Below are 22,224 nucleotides of genomic sequence, written 5' to 3'. Positions count from 1 at the left end.
ATGTGGTATATATACACAATGGAATATTACTCAGCCATAAGAAAGCATGAAATATTGCCATTTGCAGCAATATGGATGGACCTAGAAAATATCATACTAAGTGAAGTAAATCAGAGAAAGACAAATATGATATCACTTATATGTGGAATCTAAAAAACAATACAAATGAATCTATTTACAAAACAGAAATAGACTCACAGACATAGAAAACAAACTTATGGTTACCAAAGGGGAAAAGAGGGGGAGGGATAAATTAGGAATATGGGATGAACAAACCACTATATATTAAATAGATAAGCAACAAGGATTTACTCTATAACATAAGGAATAATGTTCAATATCTTGTACTAACCTGTAATGGAAAATAAAAAGAAAATATAACTTGAATCACTTCGCTGTATACTTGAAATGAACACAATGTTGTAAATCAACTATACTTCAAAAAAAAAGACTATGAGTTTGAAATGACACCAGAGTGTTAGCCTGCCAGGGTACTGCCTGTCTTAGTTTGGTCCTGAGCATAGTTTCTACACTATAATGTGAGCTAAATAAATGTAAGCTATTATTACTCAACAGCAAAAAAACCCAAATAACCAGAATAAAAAATACGGAAAGGACTTGAATAGACATTTCTCCAGTGATGATATACAAAAGGCCAACGAGCATATGAAAAGATGCTCAACATCACTAAACATTAGGGAAATGCAAGTCAAAACCACAATGAAATATCACCTCATAACCATAAGGATGGCTGCTAATCAAAAAAAACCAGAGAATAGCAAGTGTTGGTGAGGATGTAAAGCAGCGGTCCCCAACCTTTTTGGCACCAGGGACCGGTTTTGTGGAAGACAGTTTTTCCATGGATGGGGGAGGGGGATGGTTTCAGGATGATTCAAGCGCATTGCATTTACTGTGCACTTTATTTCTATTATTATTACATTATAATATATAATGAAATAATTATACAACTCACCATAATGCAGAATCAGTAGGAGCCCTGAGCTTGTTTTCCTGCAACTGGATGGTCCCATCTGGGGGTGATGGGAGACAGTGACACCCGACGTGTGTTGCTTAGGTCCAGTCTACTCCGTAATCTCGTTTTGGTCGCTGTCACTGCAGAAAACCCTGCTTCACAAAGACAGGATGTTGGAATTGGAAGCAGGCTTTTCCGTGCTTCTGTGGCAATCTCAGGATATTCCACCTTGACTTTAATCCAGAATGTATGGAGATTTGAAGTTGTCTCAAACATACCTTTAAGGCCACCGTCATTTGAGATCTCAAGCAGTTGATCGTCTTCTAGCATGGACAAAGTCGATTCACCTGGCTTATTCACAAATGGGTCACGGATCCATTCCTCCTCAGTTCGGGAGTCTTTTGTGGGTGAGAAGTAATGCTCAAGCTCTTTTGAAAGCTGAGATAGGTGATCATGCACCAGCTGGGAGAAAGAAGGCCCTGGCTCAGTCTCTTTCAAAATCTCTGCTAATGTTTGAAACATGTCAAACATCCCAATGTTCACTCGTCGCCCCCATAATTCCAGATTGGCTTTGAATGCAGCCACTTTATCTGCCGACTTGAACACAGTTGTCGTTCTCCCCTGAAGTGACAGATTGAATTCACTGAGCAGGTTGAATATGTCACACAAGTAAGCAAGTTTTGCGACCCATTTTGTGTCACTGAAATGTGCTGCCAGTGGTGACTGTTTTTCTAAAAGAAATCTCTGGGTGGGACTTCCCTGGTGGTCCAGTGGGTAAGACTCCACTCTTCCAGTACAGGGGGTCTGTGTTCGATCCCTGGTTGGGGAACTAGGTCCCGCATGCATGCCGCAACTAAGAAGCCCGCATACCGCAACTAAGAAGCCCTCATGCCGCAACTAAGACCTGGCGCAGTCTAAATATATAAGATCTTTAAAAAAAATAAAAGAAATCTCTGGAGTGGCTCTCGTAACTCAGAAACTCTGGCCAGTGACCTCCCTTTCGAAAGCCATCTCACTTCTGTGTATAAGAGAAGACGTGTGTGCTCTGCACCCATCTCCTCACAGAGCTGCGTGAACAGATGTGAGTTAAGGGCATGTACTTTAATGTGGTTGATGATTTTAATCACATCCTGTAAAACGTTGTTAAGTTCTGGTGACATTTTTCGGCTAGCCAGCATTTCTCTATGGATGACACAGTGCATAGACTCACATTCAGAAGCGACCTCTTTGACTGGAGTGGTGAAACCAGAAAGTCGTCCAGTCATGGCAGCCGCTCCGTCCGTGCATATACCGACACAAAATGACCAGTTCAGTTTTCCTGATATGTAATCATTCAAAGACTTGAATAAATCTGCAGCTGTGGTGTTGGTTGGCAACAAAAGTACACATAACGTATCCTCATGCACGTCCTCCTGAAAAATATATCACACGGAAACAAGCATTGTTGCCTTGTTGTCAACATCGGTAGACTCGTCAACCTGAATCACGTACCACAGTGACCCATTAATCCTCTCTAACAATTGTGCCTCGATATCCTCTGCTATTTCATCAGTTCGTGTAGTTATGGTGCTAGCCGAAAGGGGAACACGTGCCACCTTTCGAACTGCAGCCTCTCCTAAAAGTTCACAACAAATGTCCATAACTGCAGGCGAGATCAGCTCTTCACCAATAGTAAAGGGCCTCTTAGCTTTAGCAATGCAGTTAGCCACTTAGAATCATGCTCTCAGTGCAGACACATTTGATGAAGTGGTGGCCTTCAATAATTGCTTCTGTTCTTCGTGTTCACGTTTTTTTTCTTCTGAAAAACTCCAAAGGCTTGTCTTTTAATTCGGGGTGCTTAGTCTCCATGTGGCAAAGCAGTTTTGAAGGTTTCATGGCTTCGTTGGATAGCTGGTCACCACATATTATAGAATGTGAATCACCTGTTGCAATGAACCCATAATTTAAGTAGGACTCTTGGTATTTTCTTTTAAATGAAGCTTTCTTTTTGTTGGCAGTGTTAGAGTCTTCTGCTGTCTCATCATTGGGTCTTTCCCCCTTTTCAAAGATGCTCTCCAGCGGCATTTGTTTTTTACTCATTTTGGTTAGGGTTAGCTTGTGGGCTTACCAAAACTGTGACTGAGACAAGTGTGCAGTGCGGGAAAAAGGCACGGACAGAAGTGGTAAATAAAATAATGGGTGGGCCACACGCAGGCTAAAATAAGTGTCGGATTCTGACTTAAAGCCTGCCACCAGATGCAGCTGTACAGTTGAAGTACATCAACTCACTTCCCACTATAAAGCCTGCCACCAGATGCAGCTTAATTTTCCCTTGCTACTCCCTGATAGGGTTTTGATATAAGTCTGCAAGCAACTGATTTATTATGGTCTCTGTGCAGTCAAACCCCTCTGCTAATGATAGTCTGTATTTGCAGCCACTCCCCAGCACTAGCATCACTGCCTCAGCTCCACCTCAGATCATCAGGCATTAGATTCTCATAAGGAGCGCGCAACCTCGATCCCTCGCATGCGCAGTTCACAGTAGGTTTCACGCTCTTATGAGAATCTAATGCCACTGCTGATCTGACAGGAGGCGGAGCTCAGGTAGTAACGCGAGCGATGGGGAGCGGCTGTAAATACAGATGAAGCGTCACTCGCTCGCCCGCCACTCACCTCCTACTCTGCGGTCTGGTTCCTAACAGGCCACGGACCAGTAGCGGTCCGTGGCCTGAGGGTTGGGGACCCCTGATGTAGAGAAATTGGAACCCTTGTTCACTGTTGGTGGGAATGTAAAATTGTGCAGCCTCCATGGAAAACACTATGGTGGTTCTTCAAAAATTAGAATCATCCTATGATCCAGCAACCTCACCTCTGGGTCTATGTCCAAAGGAACTGAAAGAAGGATCTCAAAGAGATATTTGTACCCTTGTGTTCACAGCAGCATTACTCACAATAGCCAAAAGGTGGAAGCAATCCAAGTGTCCATCAGTGGTTGAATGGATAAACAAAATATGGTATATACATACAAAGGAATATTATTCAGCCTTAAAAAGGAAGGAAATTCTGACATAATGCTACAACGTGGATGAACCTTGAGGACATTTTTCTAAGTGAAATAAACCAATCACAAAGAGACAAATACTGCATGATCCTACTTATATGAGGGAATCTACAGTAGTCAAATTTATAGAAATAGAAAGTAGAATGGTGGTTGCCAGGGGATGGGGAGGAGGGGAGAATGGGGAATTGGGTTGGTAGGTATAGAGTTGCAGTTTTGCACAATGAAGAAGTTCTGGAGATTGGTTGCACAACAGTGGAAAAATGCTTGACACTGTTGAACTATACATTTAAAAATGATTAAGATGATAAATTTTATGGGTTTTTTTAACCACAATTAAAATGTGAAAAGTTAAATAAATATTAGCTGTTTTACATGTGAGGAAACTGAAGTCTCAAGAGGGAAGAGGTGACTTGACCAAAATCACTTCCTTTCAACACAGAGCTGGACCTGATCCCATGCTCTTGCCACTTGGCCTCGGGGCTCCTCAGATTTTGAAGCCCTGACGAGGACCTTCTGGGGGAGCATCATTTTGGAGTCGGGATGGTGAAATCGCAGCACAGAGTTGTGTAGCACTGTCCACAGGAAATCTGGTCCCGGCCGTCATACAGCCAACTTGGGTCGTCCCACAAAACTTGGTTCTTGAGGCCCAGATTCACAGCCTGAAGGTGGCACTTGGTTTATTTGCTGTCATGTTTGATAACAACTGAAGAGTGCATGCTTCACTGTAAAGTCTTATTACCATCTGCCCCTGTTAATAAGCCACAGCTGGGCTCAGAGGAAGCTTAGACACCCTTCCAGAAACTGTGCTGAGGAGAGAGGGGAGAGGAATTCAACAGCCCCCTCCAACAGAGCAGTGCTGTCTGCAGCGAGGCCAGGTCAGCAGCAAGGGGGTGGGTCTCCCCTCAATATTGGGAACTGATGCCCCTCTAAGAGGGGTAGTTCTTTGTTCCCGCTTTTATGTTGTTTTTAAAAAATTTTTATTTTATATTGGAATGTAGTTGATTAACAGTGTTGTATTAGTTTCAGGTGTACAGCAAAGTGATTCAGTTATACATGTACATGTGTCTATTCTTTTCCAAATTCTTTTCCCATTTAGGTTATTACAGAATATTGAGCAGAGTTCCTTGTGCTATACAGTAGGTCCTTATTTGTTATGTATTTTAAATATAGCAGTGTGTACATCTCAATCCCAAACTCCCAGTCTATCCTTCTCCCCGACCCTTCCCCCCGGTAACCGTAAGTTCATTCTCTAAGTCTGTGACTCTGTTTCTGCTTTGTAAATAAGTTCATTTATATCACCTTTTTATATTCTGCATATAAGTGGTATCATATGATATTTGTCTTTTTCTGTCTGACTTACTTCACTTAGTATGATAATCTCCAGGTCCACCCATGTTGCTGCAAATGGCATTATTTCATTCTTTTTAATGGCTGAGTAGTATTCCATTGTATATGTGTACCACATCTTCTTTATCCATTCCTCTGTCAATGGACATTTAGGTTGCTTCTATGTCTTGACTATTGTACACAGCGTTGCAATGAACATTGGAGTGCATGTATCCTTTTGAACCATGTTTTTCTCTGGATATATGCTCAGGAGTGGGATTGCTGGATCATATGGTAGCTCTATTTTTAGTTTCTTAAGGAACCTCCATACTGTTCTCCATAGTGGCTGTACCAATTTACATTCATAAGGGCAGGGGGTAGTTCTAATTAAGCATCAAACTTGTTTCTTTGAAACTCAATACTTTCTAGTAGCTATGCAGTAAACGAGGTTAGGCATGGTGTATCCGTCCAGTTGCTTTGTTAACTAAAGGGAACTTCCGGGGATTTTGTAGCTGCAGTCTAGTGGGTGAATCACTGAAAAACAGCCCCCCCCGACTCCCCAGACTTCTGCCTGGAGCTCCTTTAAAGAGGGAGGTACTGCTCCAAGGAGGAAGTTAAGATTCTGCCACCAGGAGAAACTTACCCAGACTGGGCCCAGGGCAGGGTCTGCATCAGGGCAGGAACCTACATCAGATGCTGTTGCAGAAGGGCCATGTGCATGTAGTGGGTCTGGACGTTGGCTGTGGGGTGGGCCCTGTCTGGGACACTGTACGAGCAGGACACTGAGGAGGCAGAATTAGGTTTCCTGCTCTGTTCTCCAGGTTTTGTAGGTCTGAATAGCAGGCGACAGATGCTCTGCAGTGGTCCAACCATCTCCTTGCTTCCTTTCCTACTTGTCTGTGAGCTGCTTGAGCACAAGGGCCCTGTCCTTCTCTCAGGATCCCCTGCATATAGAACAGTGGTACCCAGATGGGCCATAAACATTTGGGGGCTTGCTGGTTGCTGACTACGAGGGTGGTCCTAGAAGTACTTCTAAGGAAAACATTCCACTTCAGATTTTTTTTTTTTTTTTGGCTGTGTTGGGTCGTCGTTGCTGTGTGCGGACTTTCTCTAGTTGCGGCGAGCAGGGGCTACTCTTCGTTGTGGTGCATGGGCTTCTCTTTATAGTGGCTTCTCTTGTTTAGGAGCACAGGCTCTAGGCATGCGGGCTTCAATAGTAGCAGCACATGGGCTCAGTAGCTGTGGCATGCAGGCCCTAGAGTGCATGGGCTTCAGTAGTTGTGGCATGTGGGTTCAGTAGTTGCGGCATGCGGGCTCTAGGGTATGCGGGCTTCAGTAGTTGTGGTGCACGGGCTCAGTAGTTATGGCGCATGGGCTTAGTTGCTTCACGGCACATGGGATCTTCCCGGACCAGGAATCAAACCCGTGTCTCCTGCATTGGCAGGAGGATTCTTAACCACTGTGCCACCAGGGAAGTCCCACATTTCTTTTATTGTGTTAGAATACTCGTAAAATTTGCCATCTTACCCATTTTAACATGTAAAGTTTAATGGTCTTAAATACATTCACATTGTTGTGCAGCCATCACTACCATCCATCCCCATAAATCTTTTCATCTTGCAAATCTGAAACTTTATGCCCATTAACCAACATCTGCCCATTCTCTGCTCGTCCCAACCCCTGGTAACCACCATACAATTTGTATCCTTATGATTTTGACTACTCTAGATATGTCACATAAGTGGAATCAAACAGTATTTGTCTTTTTGTGACTGGCTTAGTTCATTTAGCATAATGTCCTCAAGGTTCAACCACATAGTCGAATGTGTCAGAATTTCTTTCCTTTTTAAGGCTGAATAATATTCTATTATATGGGGAATTCTCTGGTGGTCCAGTGGTTAGGACTCTGCACTTGCACTGCTGGGGGCCCGGGTTCAATCCCTGGTTGGGGAACTAAGATCCCGCCAGCTGCGAAGCACAGTCAAAAAAAAAAAATTCCTTTATATGCATATACTGCGTTTTGCCTATCCATTCATTTAGTGATGAACACTTGGGTTACTTCCATGTTTTAGCTATTGTGAGTAATGCTGCTGTGAACATGGGTGTAAAAATATCTCTTAAAAACCTGCTTTCAGTTCTTTTGGGTATATACGCAATAGTGGGATTGCTAGATCATATGGTAATCCTACCTTTAATTTTTTGAGGAACTGCCACACGGTTTTCCACAGTGGCTGTAGCTTTTACATTCCCACCAGTAGTGCACAAGGTTTCCAATTTCTCCATGTCCTTTCCGGCACTTGTTTTCTGTTTATTTGATAGTAGCCATCACAGTGGATGTAAGGTGACATCTCATTGTAGTTTTGATTTACATTTAATTCTGATTAGCGATGTTGAGCACATTTTCATGTGTTTCTTGGCCATTTGTGTATCATCTATGTAGAAATGTTTATTCAAGTCCTTTGTCCTTTTTTTTTTTTTTTTTTTTCGGTACTCGGGCCTCTCATTGTTGTGGCCTCTCTCATTGCAGAGCACAGGCTCCAGACACACAGGCCCAGCGGCCATGGCTCACGGGCCCAGCCGCTCCGCGGCATGTGGGATCTTCCCGGACCAGGGCACGAACCCGTGTCTCCTGCATCGGCAGGCGGACTCTCAACCACTGTGCCACCAGGGAAGCCCCCTTTGCCCATTTTTGAATCAGTTATTTTCTTGTTGAGTTTAGGAGTTCTCCATATATTCTGGATATTAATTCCTTATCAGATACATGATTTACAGATACATTCTCCCATTCTGTGGGTTGCCTTTTTACTCTGTGGATAGTGTCTTTTTCTCAATTTTTCTTGAAATTTTATTTCAAGAAATAAATAAAATTATTTATTTCTTTTATTGAAATAAATACTTTTTATTGAAAATATAATTGACAGTTTTATTGAAATGTAATCGACATACAGTTTTATTGAAATATAATCGACATACAGCACTATGTAAGTTTAAAGTGTACAGCACTGACTGTCACATCTTGTGAAATGATTACCATAATAAGGTTAATGTCTATCATCCATACAGATTTAAAGAAAAGGAAAAAGTGGTTTTTCCTTGTGATGATCTACTCTTAAAAATTTCCACACATACTATAAAGCAGTGTTAACTGTAGTCATCAAGTTGTACATTACATCCCCAGTACTGATTTATCTTATAACTGGGAGTTTGTACCTTTTGACCACTTTCATCCAATTCCCCCACACCCAACCTCTGGTAACCACAAATCTGATCTTTTCTCTATGGGTTTTTTTTTTTTTTTTTTTTTAAAGATTCCACATATAAGTGAGATTATACAGTATTTGTCTTTCTCTGACTGACTTATTTCACTTAGCATAATGCCCTCAAGGTCCATCCATGTTGTTGCAGATCTCAAGATTTGCTTCCTTTTTTTTTTTTTTGCAGTACGCGGGCCTCTCACTGTTGCGGCCTCTCCCGTTGCGGAGCACAGGCTCCGGACGCGCAGGCTCAGCGGCCGTGGCTCACGGGCCCAGCCACTCCGCGGCATGTGGGATCTTCCCGGACCGGGGCACGAACCTGTATCCCCTGCATCGGCAGGCGGACTCCCAACCACCGCGCCACCAGGGAAGCCCAAGATTTCCTTCCTTTTTATGGCTGAAAAATATTCCACTGTGTATATACCACTACTTCTTTATCCATTCATCTGTTGATGGACACTTAGGTTGTATACATGTCTTGGCTATTGTAAATAATGCTGCAGTGAACATGGGGGTGCAGATATCTCTGGGACATAGTATTTCATTTCCTTTGGATATATTCCCAGAAATAGTATAGCTGAATCATATAGTATTTCTATTTTTAATTTTTTGGGCAACCTCCATATTTTTTTCCATAATAGCTGTACCAATTTACCATGCCACCGGCAGTGCACAAGGGTTCCCTTTTCTCCACATCCTTGCCAGCATTTGTTGTCTTTGTCTTTTTGATGATAGCCATTCTACCAGGTATAAAGTGATATCTTGTTGTTTTGATTTGCATTTCCCTGATGGTTAGTGATGTTGAGTACCTTTTCCTATACCTGTTGGCAATTTTTATATCTTCTTTGGAAAAATGTTAATTCATGTCCTTTGTCCATTTTTTAATTGGATTGTAATGACCCTTGAACAACACGGGTTTGAACTATAAATGTCCACTTATGCGTGGGTTTTTGTCAATGGTAAATACAGTGCTGCATAATCTGTGGTTGGTTGAATACTTGAATGTGGAACTGAGGAGAAGGAGGGACAACTATAAAGTTAAACTCGGATTTTTGACGGCTCGGAGAGTTGAGGCCCCTAATGCCCATGTTGCTCAAGGGTCAACTGTATTTGTTTTATTTTGGTTTTGCTATTGAGTTGTGTGAGTTATTTGTATATTTCAGATTTAGTCCCTTATCAGATATATGAATTACAGATATTTTTTTCCGATTCTGTAGTGTCATTTTATTTTGTTGATCATTTCTTTTGTTGTGCAGAAGCTTTTCAGTTTGTAGTTTCACTTGTTTGTTTTGATGTATTTCACTTGTTTTAGGTGTCACATCCAAACAATCATTGCCAAGACCTATGTCAAGGAGCTTTTTTCCTATTTTCTTCTAAGAGTTTTATGGTTTTCAGTCTTACAATTTAAGTCTTTTTTTTTAAGTTTTAAATTCCTTTTCTTTTTTTTAATTGAAGTATAGTTGATTTACAATACCCTGTTAATTTCTGCTGTACAGCAAAGTGATTCAGTTACACATATATATACATTTTTTTATTTTTTAAAATTGATTTTTAAAAATATTTAATTTATTTAATTAATTTTTTTGGCTGTATCAAGTCTTAGTTGAGGCATGCGGGATCTCTGTTGAGACATTTGAGATCTTTTTCATTGTGGTGCGTGGGCTCTTCATTGCACTGCTCGGGCTTCTTTCTAGTTTTAGCATGTGGGTTTTCTCTCTAGTTGTGATGTGTGGGCTTAGTTGCCCCACAGCATGTGGGATCTTAGTTCCCCAACCAGGGATCGAACCCGTGTCCCCTGCATTGGAAGGTGAATTCTCTACCACTGGACCACAGGGGAAGTCCCTACATTCTTTTTAATACTCTTTTCCATTATGATTTATCACAGGATATTAAATATAGTCCCCTGTGCTATACAGTAGGACCTTGTTGTTTATCCATTCTATGTATAATAGTTTGCATCTGCTAACCCCAAACTCCCACTCCATCCCTCCCTTACCCCCTTTCCCCTTGGCAAGTACAGGTCTGTTCTCTATGTCTGTGAGTCTGTTTCTGTTTCCTAGGTAAGTTCATTTGTGTCATATTTTAGATTCCGCATATGAGTGATATTATATGGTATTTGTCTTTCTCTTTCTGACTTACTTCACTTAGTATGATAATCTCTAGTTACATTCATGTTGCTGCAAATGGCATTATTTCATTCTTCTTTTATGGCTGAGTAGTATTCCATTGTTCATAGGTACCTCATCTTCTTTATCCATTCCTCTGTCAATGGACATTTAGGTTATTTCCATGTCTTGGCTATCGTGAATAGTGCTGCTGTGAACATAGGGGTGTATGTATCTTTTTGAATTAGAGTTTTGTCCAGATATATGCCCAGGAGTGGGATTTCTGGATCATATGGCAACTCTATTTGTATTTTTTTTTTGAGGAACCTCCATCCTGTTCTCCATAATGGCTGCACCAACTTACATTCCCACCAACAGTGCAGGAGGGTTCCCTTTTCTCCACACCCTTTCCAGCATTTGTCATTTGGTCTTAAAATTTTAAGTCTCTAATCCATTTTGAGTTAATTTTTGTGAGTGGTATGAGATAGGGGTCTACTTTTATTCTTTTACGTGTGAATGTTCAATTTTCCCACCATCGTTGTATTGAAGAGACTGTCTTCTCCACTGAGTATTTTTGGCTCCCTTAATAAATACTAGTTGACTGTGTATGAATGGGTTTATTTTCTAATAAATAGGCTCTCAATTCTATTCCATTGGTATATGTGGCTGTTTTTATGCCAGCACCAAACTGTTTTGATGACTATAGCTTTATAATATAGCTTGAAATCAGGAATGATGCCTCCTGCTTTGTTTTTCTTGGTCAGGATGGTTTTGGCTCTTTGGGGTCTTTTGTGGTTCCATATAAAATTTAGAATTATTATTTCTACTTCTGTTAAAAAATGCCATTGGAATATTGATAGAGATTGCACTGAATAGTTGGCTTGGGTAGTATGGATGTTTTAACAGTATTAATTCTTCCAATCCAGAGGCATGGCATGCCTTTCCATTTATTTGTGTCTTCTTTAGTTTCTTTTATCAACGTCTTATAGTTTTCAGCATAGAGGTTTTTCATTTCCTTGCTTAAATTTATTCCCAAGTATTTATTGTTTTTGATGCTATTGTAAATGGGATTATTTTCTTGATTTCTTTTGCAGATAATTCGTTGTTAGGGTACTGAAACACCACTGATTTTTATTTATTTCTTTTTGGCTGTGTTGGGTCTTTGTTGCTGTGAGTGGGCTTTCTCTAGTTGCAGTGAGCAGGGGCTACTCTTCGCTGTGGTGTGCAGGCTTCGCACTGTGGTGGCTTCTCTTATTGTGGAACATGGGCTCTAGGAGTGCGGGCTTCAGTAGTTGTGGCACGTGGGTTCAGTAGTTGTGGCTCGCAGGCTCTAGAGCACAGTCTCAGTAGTTGTAGCACATAGGCTTAGCTGCTTTGAGGCATGTGGGATCTTCCCGGACCAGCTCGAACCCCTGTCCCCTGCACTGGCAGGTGGATTCTTAACCCCTGCACCACCAGCGAAGTCCCCACCACTGATTTCTTAATGTTAATCTTGTGTCGTGCAACTTTACTGACATTATTTCTTAGTTCTAACAGTTTTCTGGTGGAGTCTTCAGTGTTTTCTGTATATAAAATCATGTCGTCTACAAATAGAGACAATTTTATTTCTTCCTTTTCTTTTTTAAATAAATTGGGCATATTTTTTAAAGCTTTTTAAAAATTTTTTATTATATTTAATTTATTTTTGGCTGTGTTGGGTCTTCGCTGCTGTACATGGGCTTTCTCTAGTTGTGGTGAGCGGGGGCTACTCTTCATTGTGATGCACAGGCTTCTCATTGCGGTGGTTTCTGTTGTTGCGCAGCTCACGGGCTCTAGAGTGCAGGCTCAGTAGTTGTGGCACAAAGGCTTAGTTGCTCTGCGGCATGTGGGATCTTCCCGGAGCAGGGCTTGAACCCATGTCCCCTGCATTGGCAGGCAGCTCCTTAACCACTGTGCAACCAGGGAAGTCCCCCCACCCCCTTTTTTTTTTGGTCAGCACCTACTTTATTTTGAACAGACACAGGAGTCAGACGATCCTCCCAACAATCAGACCATTAGGGCTTGTAAGTAAAACAGGCAAAAATGGGAAACTAATAACCAGGACCAGCGTCTACCATTTTCCATGTGTTCACAAGTCTTTTTTTTTGTTTTTGAGTTGGCCTTGAGTATGAATTTAGAGAAAGCTAGCAGAATATCAAATACTAACGTGAAGAGACCCTATATGCACACACTGGACCTGTCATGCCCAGCTCCCCTCACCCGCTACATTTGACTGAACAAGACAGGAAGGAATTATTAAACTATTAGGTAGGATGAAGTTATCCAGTAGGAGGCACACCTCCAGCTCAGGTTTGAGACACCAGATCTCAGAGTAAAGGAACTTACGTTAGGTGGTGTGTAAAAGGTAATAGAAGACTAAGGCTTGGAAAGAGGATAAACAAGGAGGCTTTAAAAAATCTCTTCTCCTGGATGACCTGTTTAAGACAGAAACAATACCCCTTCCAATTGGACCCATTTCTGACTGAAAGTCATGCCAAGGTTGAACCTTAAGGAAAACTAAGTTTAAACCTCTTACAGAATAGCTCACCCCCACCTAGGGGTGGGGACAAGAAAACAATTTTTAATGAATATTACAGAGGCATAACTTCAAACTTAAAAATGGCCTGAGACATCCCAGTGATATGCTGTAGAGAATCATGAGTCAAAGGGTTAGTCACATGTATACTGTGGGTCACATGACTCAGGAACATGCCAAGTAGGCCGTGTTGCTTGGAAGTTTATCTAGTTTCTGGTCTGGTCCAGCCTTTAGTAATCCTGCAGTGGCACTTGGGCACACAGTAAGGCCTTTGGCACCATTTCCCCATAACCTAGCCCACACCCCTCTGCTCATCCTCAGATGATTGGTCTGTTTGTGCCAGTACCCTTGGAAGGTGAGGGTTTGATGGGCCTCCTGCCAGTGTCTTGGTCGTGTGTGTCGCTGCTGGTGTGTTTCAAATACTACTGAAAACATGGGTTCTTAGCATTTTCCTGGTAATGGGTCCAACAGGAAACTGCCCTGTGGTCACCTCTCCACTGGACCCGGGGTTATTTTTCCTCATTTTTTCTTTCTTTTCTCCTCAGACTTGTGGTAGGGGTTCCACAATATGAAAAGCAGAAGTATGAGAGGGATGAGAAAGTAGGGGGTGTAGACAGATATAAGGAATAGTCGCTCGTGGAAAGTCTTAGGTCCTTGTCCTCTGAAACAACTGGCTTTGGAGAAATCCTCGAGTAGAAATGTGGAGAGGATTAGAATCAGAGTTGTCATGGTGTGAACCGAGTAGATGATTGCAGGGGTGTGGATCCACCTGCAGCCGTCTTTGAAGAAGGCATATGTTGCAGTGGGAAAGAAGAGCAGCTGAAACACAAGCTCCCAAAACAGGAAGGACTTAAACCACACCGACGGGTTCTGTAGCAGGGGGTCTTTGAACTCCTCAGTCTACCACTGCTGCAGGTTTCTCAGTTCCACGGGGATCTCAGAGATCAGGCGGCAGCACCGCCTGCAGGTCCACGAGCAGGGTGAAGGGGATGTAGGAGAGGAATTAGAGACCCAGCAGCCACTCCAGGCCACGCCAGGCACCCAGAGGCCGCATCATCCATCAGTTGGGCAGAGCGGGAGCAGAGACTCTTTTTTTTTTTTATGGTTTCCAACCTCTTTCTTTCTTTCTTTCTTCCTTCCTTCCTACCTTCCTTCCTTCCTTCCTATTCATTCATTCTGCTGTGCTGGGCCTTAGTTGCAGCATGCGGGATCTTTATTGCCGCACACAGGATCTTTAGTTGCACATGCAGGATCTTTTAGTTGCGGCATGTGGGATCTTTTAGTTGTGGCATGCAAACTCTTAGTTGCGGCATGTGGGAATCTAGTTCCCTGACCAGGGATCGAACCCAGGCCCTCGGCATTGAGAGTGTGGAGTTTTAGCCACTGGGCCACCAGGGAAGTCCCCCTTTTTGATTCTGATGCCTTTTACTTATTTTTCTTGCCTAATTGCTCTGGATGGGACTTTCAATACTGTGTTGAGTAGGAGTGCTGAGGGTGGGCATCATTGTCTTGTTTGACAATGAGTTTGGGAATATTCCTACTTCTTTGATTTTTTAGAAGAGTTTGAGAGAATTGATGTTAATTTTTCTTTAAATGTTTGATAGAATTCACCAGTGAAGCCATCTGGTCCTGGGCCTTTCTTCATTGGGAGATTTTTGCTCACTGATTCAATCTCCTTGCTAGTAATTGATCTGCTCCAATTTCTTCCTGATTCAGCCTTGGTAGCTTGTATGTTTCTAGAAATTTATCCATTTATTCTAGGTTGTCCAATCTGCTGGCATATAATAGTTCATTGTGGTCTCTTATTTCTATAGAATTGGTAGTAATCTCCCCACTTTAATTTCTGATTTTACTAACTTGAGTCTTCTCTCTTTTTTAGTCTATCTAGCTAAAGTTATGCAAATTTCTTGATATTTTCAAAGAACTAACTTGTCAAAACATTGATTTTCTGTATTACGTTTCTATTCTCCATTTCATCCATATCTACTCATATCTTTATTATTTCGTTTCTTCTGCTACTTTTGCGTTTAGTTTGTTTTTTTTTCTAGTTACTTAAATTATAAAGTTAGGTTGTTGATTTGAGATCTTTCTTGGTTTTTAGTGTAAGTGTTTATAGCTAAAAAATTTCCCCTTAGGGAATTCCCTTGTGGTCCTGTGGTTAGGACTCAGCGCTTTCACTGCAGAGGGCCTGGTTCAATCCCTGGTCAGGGAACTAAGATCCCACAAGCTGTGTGGCATGACCAAAAAAAAAAAATAATTCCCCTTAGTACCACTTTTGCTGTGTCTCGTAAGTTTTGGTATGCTGTGTTTTATTTTCATTTATCTTTAGGTATTTCTAATATCCCTTGTGATTTATTTTTTGACTCCTGTTTTTTAAAGTGTATTAATTTCCACAATTTTTTGTACTTTCCAGTTTTCTTTGTACTTGATTTCTAACTTCATCTTCACTCATCCCCCACCCTCTCCCCTCTGGCAAGCACCTTTTTATTTCTGTATCTATGATTCTGTTTCTGTTGTATTATATTTGTTCATCTGTTTTGTTTTCTAGATTCCACATGTAAATAAAACTGTACAATATTTGCCTTTCTCTGTCTGACTTATTTCACTTGGCATAATATCTCTAGGCCCATCCATATTGTTGTAGATGGCAAGATTTCAGTCTTTTTTATGGCTGATAAAATATTCCATACACACAGACCCCACATCTTCTTTATCCAGTTATCCATTTATAGACACTTAGGTTGCTCCATATCTTGGCAGTTGTAAATAATGTTGCAATGAACATAGGGGTGCACATGTGTCTTTTTGAATTATTGTTTTTATTTTCTTTGGAAAAATACCCAGAAGTGTAATTGCTGGATTGTATGTTAGTTCTACTTTTAATTTTTTGAGGAACCTCCATACTGTTTTCCATAGTGGCTGCACTAATTTACATTCCTGCCAACAGTGCACAAGGATTGTCTCCACATCCTCCAGTTTGATTGTGATTATTTTGCATGTAGCTGTCCAGTTTCCCAACAGCATTTATTGAAGAAGCTCTCTTTTCCCTATTGTATATTCTTGATTCCTTTGTCATAGATTAATTGCCCTTGTAAGTGTGGGTTCATCTGGGCTCTCTATTCTGTTCCACTGGTCTATGTTTTTGTGCCATTACCATACTGTTTTGATTACTGTAGTAGCTCTTTGTAGTATAGTTTAAAATCAGGGAGCATAATACCTCCAGCTCTGTTATTCTTTCTCAAGATTGTTTTGGCCACTCAGGATCTTTTGTGTTTCCATACAAATTTTAGAATTATTTATTAGAGTTCTATGAAAATGCCATTGATATTTTGATAGGGATTGCATTGAATTTCTAGATTGCCTTAAGGAGTATCATCACTTTAACAATATTAATCCTTCCAGTCCATGAGCACAATATATCTTTTCCTTTAAAAATTTTTTTTAAACTTTTTTTTTTTTTTGTGATACGTGGGCCTCTCCCGTTGCGGAGCACAGGCTCTGGATGCACAGGATCAGCGACCATGGCTCACGGGCCCAGCCGCTCTGTAGCATGTGGGATCCTCCCGGATCGGGGCACGAACCCGTGTCCCCTGCATCGGCAGGCAGACTCTCAACCACTGCGCCACCAGGGAAGCCCTTTTAAACTTTTTATTTTATATTGGAGTATAGTTGATTAACAGTGTTGTGGTAATTTCAGGTGTACAGCAAAGTGTTTCAGTTATACATGTATCTATTCTTTTTCAAATTCTTTTCGCATTTAAGTTGTTACATAATATTGAGCAGAGTTGCCTGTGTAATACAGTAGGTACTTGTTGGTTATCCATTTTAAATAAAGCAGTGTGTACATGTCAATCCCAAACTCCCTAACTCTCCCTTCCCCCCCACTCTTCCCCCCAGTAACCATAAGTTCCTTCTCTAAGTTTGTGAGTCTGTTTCTGTTTTGTATCATTTCTTTTTAGATTCTGCATATAACTGATATCATGTGGTATTTGTCTTTCTCTGTCTGACTTACTTCACTCAGTATGACAGCCTCTAGGTCCATCATGTTGCTGCAAATGGCATTATTTCATTCTTTTAATGGCTGAGTAACATTCCATTGTATATATGTACCACATCTTCTTTATCCGTTCCTCTGTCAATGGACATTTAGGTTGCTTCCGTTTCTTGGCTATTGTAAACAGTGCTGCAGTGAACATTGGGGTGCATATATCCTTTTGTACCATGTTTTTCTCCAGATATATGCCTAGGAGTGGGATTTCAGGGTCATATTGTAGCTCTGTTTTTAGTTTTTTAAGGAACCTCCATACTGTTCTCCATAGTGGCTGTACCAATTTACATTTCCACCAACAGTGTAGGAGGGCTCCCTTCTCTCCACACCCTCTCCAGCATTTATGGTTTATGTATTTTTTGATGATAGCCTTTTTAAAAAATTTATATATGTATTTATTTATATATGTATTTTTGTCTGCGTTGGGTCTTTGTTGCTGCATGCGGGCTTTTCTCTAGTTGCGGCGAGTGGGGGCTACTCTTCGTTGCGGTGCGCAGGCTTCTCATTGTGGTGGCTTCTCTTGTTGCAGAGCACGGGCTCTAGGTGTGTGGGCTTCAGTAGTTGCAGCATGCAGGCTCAGTAGTTGTGGCTCATGGGCTCTAGAGTGCAGGCTCAGTAGTTGTGGTGCATGGGCCTAGTTTCTCCATGGCATGTGGGATCTTCCCTTACCAGGGCTCATACCTGTGTCCCCTGCATTGGCAGGCAGATTCTTAACCACTGTACCACCAGGGAAGTCCTGATGATAGCCATTTTGACTGGTGTGAGGTGATATCTCATTGTAGTTTTGATTTGCATTTCTCTAATAATTAGTGATATTGAATATCTTTTCACGTGTCTCTTGGCCATCTGTATGTCTTCTTTGAAGAAATGTCTATATAGGTCTTCTGTCCATTTTTTGATTGGGTTGTTTGTTTTGATAATATTAAGCCACATGTGCTGTTTGTAAATTTTGGAGACTAATCCCTTGTTGGTCACATCATTTGCAAATATTTTCTCCCGTTCTCTTGGTTGTCTTTTCATTTTGTTTGTGGTTTCCTTTGCTGTGCAAAAACTTTTAAGTTATCTAGGTCCTATTTGTTTATTTTTGTTTTTATTTCCATTACTCTGGGAGACAGATCGAAAAAGATATTGCTGCAATTTATGTCAGAGAGTGTTCTGCCTATGGTTTTCTCTAAGAGTTTTATAGTATCCAGTCTCACATTTAGTTTTTTAATCCACTTTGAGCTTATTTTTGTGTATGGTGTTAAAGAATGTTCTAATTTCATTTTTTTTTTTTACATGTAGCTGTCCAGTTTTCCCAGCACCATTTATTGAAGAGACTGTCTTTCCACCATTGTATAGTCTTGACTCCTTTGTTGTAGATTAATTGATCATAGGTGCATGGGTTTATTTCTGGGCTTTCTATCCTGTTCTGTTGATCTATATTTCTGTTTTTGTGTCAGCACCATACTGTTTTGATGACTATAGCTTTGTAGTATAGTCTGAAGCTAGGGAGCCTGATTCCTCCAGCTTTGTTTTTCGTTCTCAAGATGGCTTTGGCTATTCAGGGTCTTTTGTGTCTCCATACAAATTTTAAGATATTTTTGTTCTAATTCTGTGAAAAATGCCATTGGTAATTTGATAGGGTTTGCATTGAATCTGTAGATTGCCATGGGGTAGTATAGTCATTTTCACAATATTGATTCTTCCAATCCAAGATCATGGTATATCTTTCCATCTGTTTGTGTTGTCTTCAATTTCTTTCATCAGCATCTTATACTTTTCAGAGTATAGGTCTTTTGTCTCCTTAGGAAGGTTTATTCCTTGGTATTTTATTATTTTTAATGCTATGGTAAATGGGATTCTTTCTTGAATTTCTCTTTCTGATCTTTCGTTGTTAGTGTATAGAAATGCAACAGATTTCTGCATATTAATTTTGTAACCTGCAACTTTACCAAATTCATTGATGAGCTCTAGTAATTTTCTGGTAGTGTCTTCAGGATTTCCTATGCGTAGTATCATGTCATCTGCAAACAGTCAGTTTAACTTCTTCTTTTCCAATTTGAATTCCTTTTATTTCTTTTTCTTCTCTGGTTGCCATAGCTAGGACTTCCAAAACTACGTTGAATAAAAGTGGCGAGAGCGGACATCCTTGTCTTTTTCCTGATCTTAGGAGAAATGCTTTCAGCTTTTCACCATTGAGTATGATGTTAGCTGTTGGTTTGTCGTATATGGCCTTTATTATGTTGAGGTAGGTTCCCTCTCCACTTTCTGGAGAGTTTTTATCATAAATGAGTATTGAATTTTGTCAAAAGCTTTTTCTGCATCTATTGAGATGATCATATGGTTTTTATTCTTCAATTTGTTGATGTGGTGTATCACACTGATTGATTTGTGGATATTGGAAAATCCTTGCATCCCTGGGATAAATCCCATTTGATCATGGTGTATGATCCTTTAAATGAATTGTTGAATTTGGCTTGCTAATATATATGTATTTTTATAAATTTATTTTATTTATTTATTTATTTTGGCTGCGTTGGGTCTTCGTTGCTGCGCGTGGGCTTTCTCTAGTTGTGGTGAGCGGGAGCTACTGTTCATTGCAGTGTGCGGGCTTCTCATTGCAGTGGCTTCTCTTGTTGCGGAGCACAGGCTCTAGGCACATGGGCTTCAGTAGCTGTGGCACGTGGGCTCAGTAGTTGTGGCACACGGGCCCTAGAACACAGGCTTAGTAGTTGTGGCACATGGGCTTAGTTGCTCCACAGCATGTCGGATCTTCCTGGACCAGGGCTTGAACTCGTGTCCCCTGCATTGGCAGGCAGATTCTTAACCACTGAACCACCAGGGAAACCCCATCTTTGTCTTTTTGAAAGTATGATTATAATGTGTCTTGGTTTGGGTCTCTTTGAATCTTACTTGAAATTTGTTGAGCTTCTTGGATGTTTACATTTGTGTGTTTCACTAAACTTAGGAACTTTTCAGCCATTATGTCTTCTAATATTTTCTCTGCCCCTTTCTCTCCTTCTTCTGGAGTCTCATGATGTCCATTTGATGGTGTCCCACAGGTCCGTTAGGCTCTGTTCACTTTTTTCAATCTTTTTCCTTTTTGTTCTTCAGTCTCAATAATTTCACTGTCATATCCTAATGTTCATTAGTTTTTTCTTTTGCCTGCTCATATCTGCCTTTGAATACGCCTAGTGAATTTTTCATTGCAGTTATTGTGCTTTTCAGCTCCAGAATATTTTTGGTTTCTCTTTAGGTTTTTTAAATCTCTGATAGTTCCATTTTGTTTACACATTGTTTACTTGACTTTCTTCATATCTACCTTTAGTTCTTTGAGTATCTTTAAGACAGTTGTTTAAAAATTTTGGTAGTACATCTGTCATGAGGTCTTTTTCAGGGAAAGATTCTATTGAATTATTTTTTCCTTTGAGTGGGCCATACTTTCCTGTTTCTTTGTATGTCTTGTGATTTCTTTGTTGAACACTGGCATGTGAATCTAATAATGTGGTATTAACTCTGGAAATTAGATTCTCCCTCATCCCAAGGGTTTTCTGAGTTTTTTTAATTTGTTATTTTTGTTTTTTGATTGTTGTAGGCTGTCTCTGTGCTGAATATTGGTCTGAGGTGTAAAGTTAACATCTTCTCAGGTCTTTTCTGAGGCTTTCCCTGAACATATATCGTCACTTTCTAATTTTCCCCATATAGGCAGTTGTTTTTGAATGTCCTAGTCTTTAATGTTTGGCTCCTGAAAGAGGAAAATGCAAAAAGTGAAGGCGGGGGGAGGGCAAAAGGCCACTGGTCCTTTAAATTCCCCTGCAAGTCACTTGAGCCAGAGATGGAGGGGCTTAAAATGATGGGGGAGTGGGGGAGATGAGACAGTGGCTTCCTGCCTCTTTACACTTCAGTAATCAAGCAGCAATCCTACTCAGAGGACAGATGCTTAATATTCAGGGGACAGAATCCTTTTTGCCCACCCTAGCTCCCACAAGCTGTGCCAGAAAACCTGCAGAGCTGCCTGCCATGTGGCTGGTGGTGGTGGATGGGTAGCTGCTATTGTACTAGCCGAAATTGACTAAAATTGCCTACAATATACCATCCATGCCTGGAAGTTGCAAGGTTTCAACAGACTCCAGAATTCCAAAATAGTTACATCAGACAGATTCTGCCAGTGTAGTTGTTGTCTAGGTGGGAGAGAGATTCCTGGTGCTTCCTATTCTTCCATCTCCCCAGAATCCTCCTCCACTTCACATATGATCTGTTGGGCTGATGAACTCTGAGTTAATAGTGGAAATAGATTTAAGATCAGTGTGGCCTGAAGACCACAGATCCATTTTGCAGTTATATCCCCTGCCCCAAGTCAAGTTGTTGCTGGTTCCCAATACATCAAGGACCAAAATCAGGTTGCCGGCATTGCTAGAAAAACCATGTGGTTCTGGCCTCCACATCTCAAGGCAAGTAACAGGAATGAAGGGCCACTGAAATAGAGATGTGAGGCTGCCTTATGAGAAAGGGAGGAAGCCAATTTATTGAGCATCTACTAAGTACTAGTTTGGGCATAGTGTACTAAATGCTGAGATGGTGATGAGTAAAGGAATGCATGAGTTCCTTGATCCCTCAGTGGGGGGTCATATGAGTTTATTGTTTTGGCTGGTGTCACCTTTAGGAAGACTTTGGTATCTGTAAAGGGCAAGGGTATGTGTGTGGGTTCACGTTTTTACACTGAAAAGATCAGAAGTTCTGTGTGGAAATGTGGTTGTAAGCAGACATCAAATCAGTTAGAGTAACTAGAATTAGCCATTGCCTCCCCCAATACTAGTCATTAGCTACTTATTCTGCCCACCTTATCTCCTCAGTCAGAAGCTTTTAAGGAGATAATTTCTTGCTGTAGGCAGTATGATTTGGCTTTAAAGTTATTTTATGAAAGCATATTATCCAAAGTAGA

General features: G+C 41.0%; 1 long non-coding RNA gene, 1 other non-coding gene and 1 pseudogene across 2 annotated transcripts in view; 2 read left to right on the top strand and 1 right to left on the bottom strand.

The window, feature by feature from the left end:
• Positions 1–22,224, top strand: part of LOC138414198 (uncharacterized) — a 106,954-nt gene that overhangs the window by 69,653 nt on the left and 15,077 nt on the right. The gene's annotated exons all lie outside the window — the stretch shown is intronic.
• Positions 7,220–7,292, top strand: TRNAA-UGC (transfer RNA alanine (anticodon UGC)). The gene has a single exon. It is a non-coding gene; the product is annotated as a tRNA-Ala (tRNA).
• On the bottom strand, positions 12,938–14,309 carry LOC132431564 (sigma intracellular receptor 2 pseudogene; annotated as a pseudogene).

Source organism: Delphinus delphis, chromosome 10 (assembly GCF_949987515.2).
Source record: "Delphinus delphis chromosome 10, mDelDel1.2, whole genome shotgun sequence".
NCBI lineage: Eukaryota > Metazoa > Chordata > Mammalia > Artiodactyla > Delphinidae > Delphinus > Delphinus delphis.
This window is presented reverse-complemented; position numbering and strand designations above follow the sequence as displayed.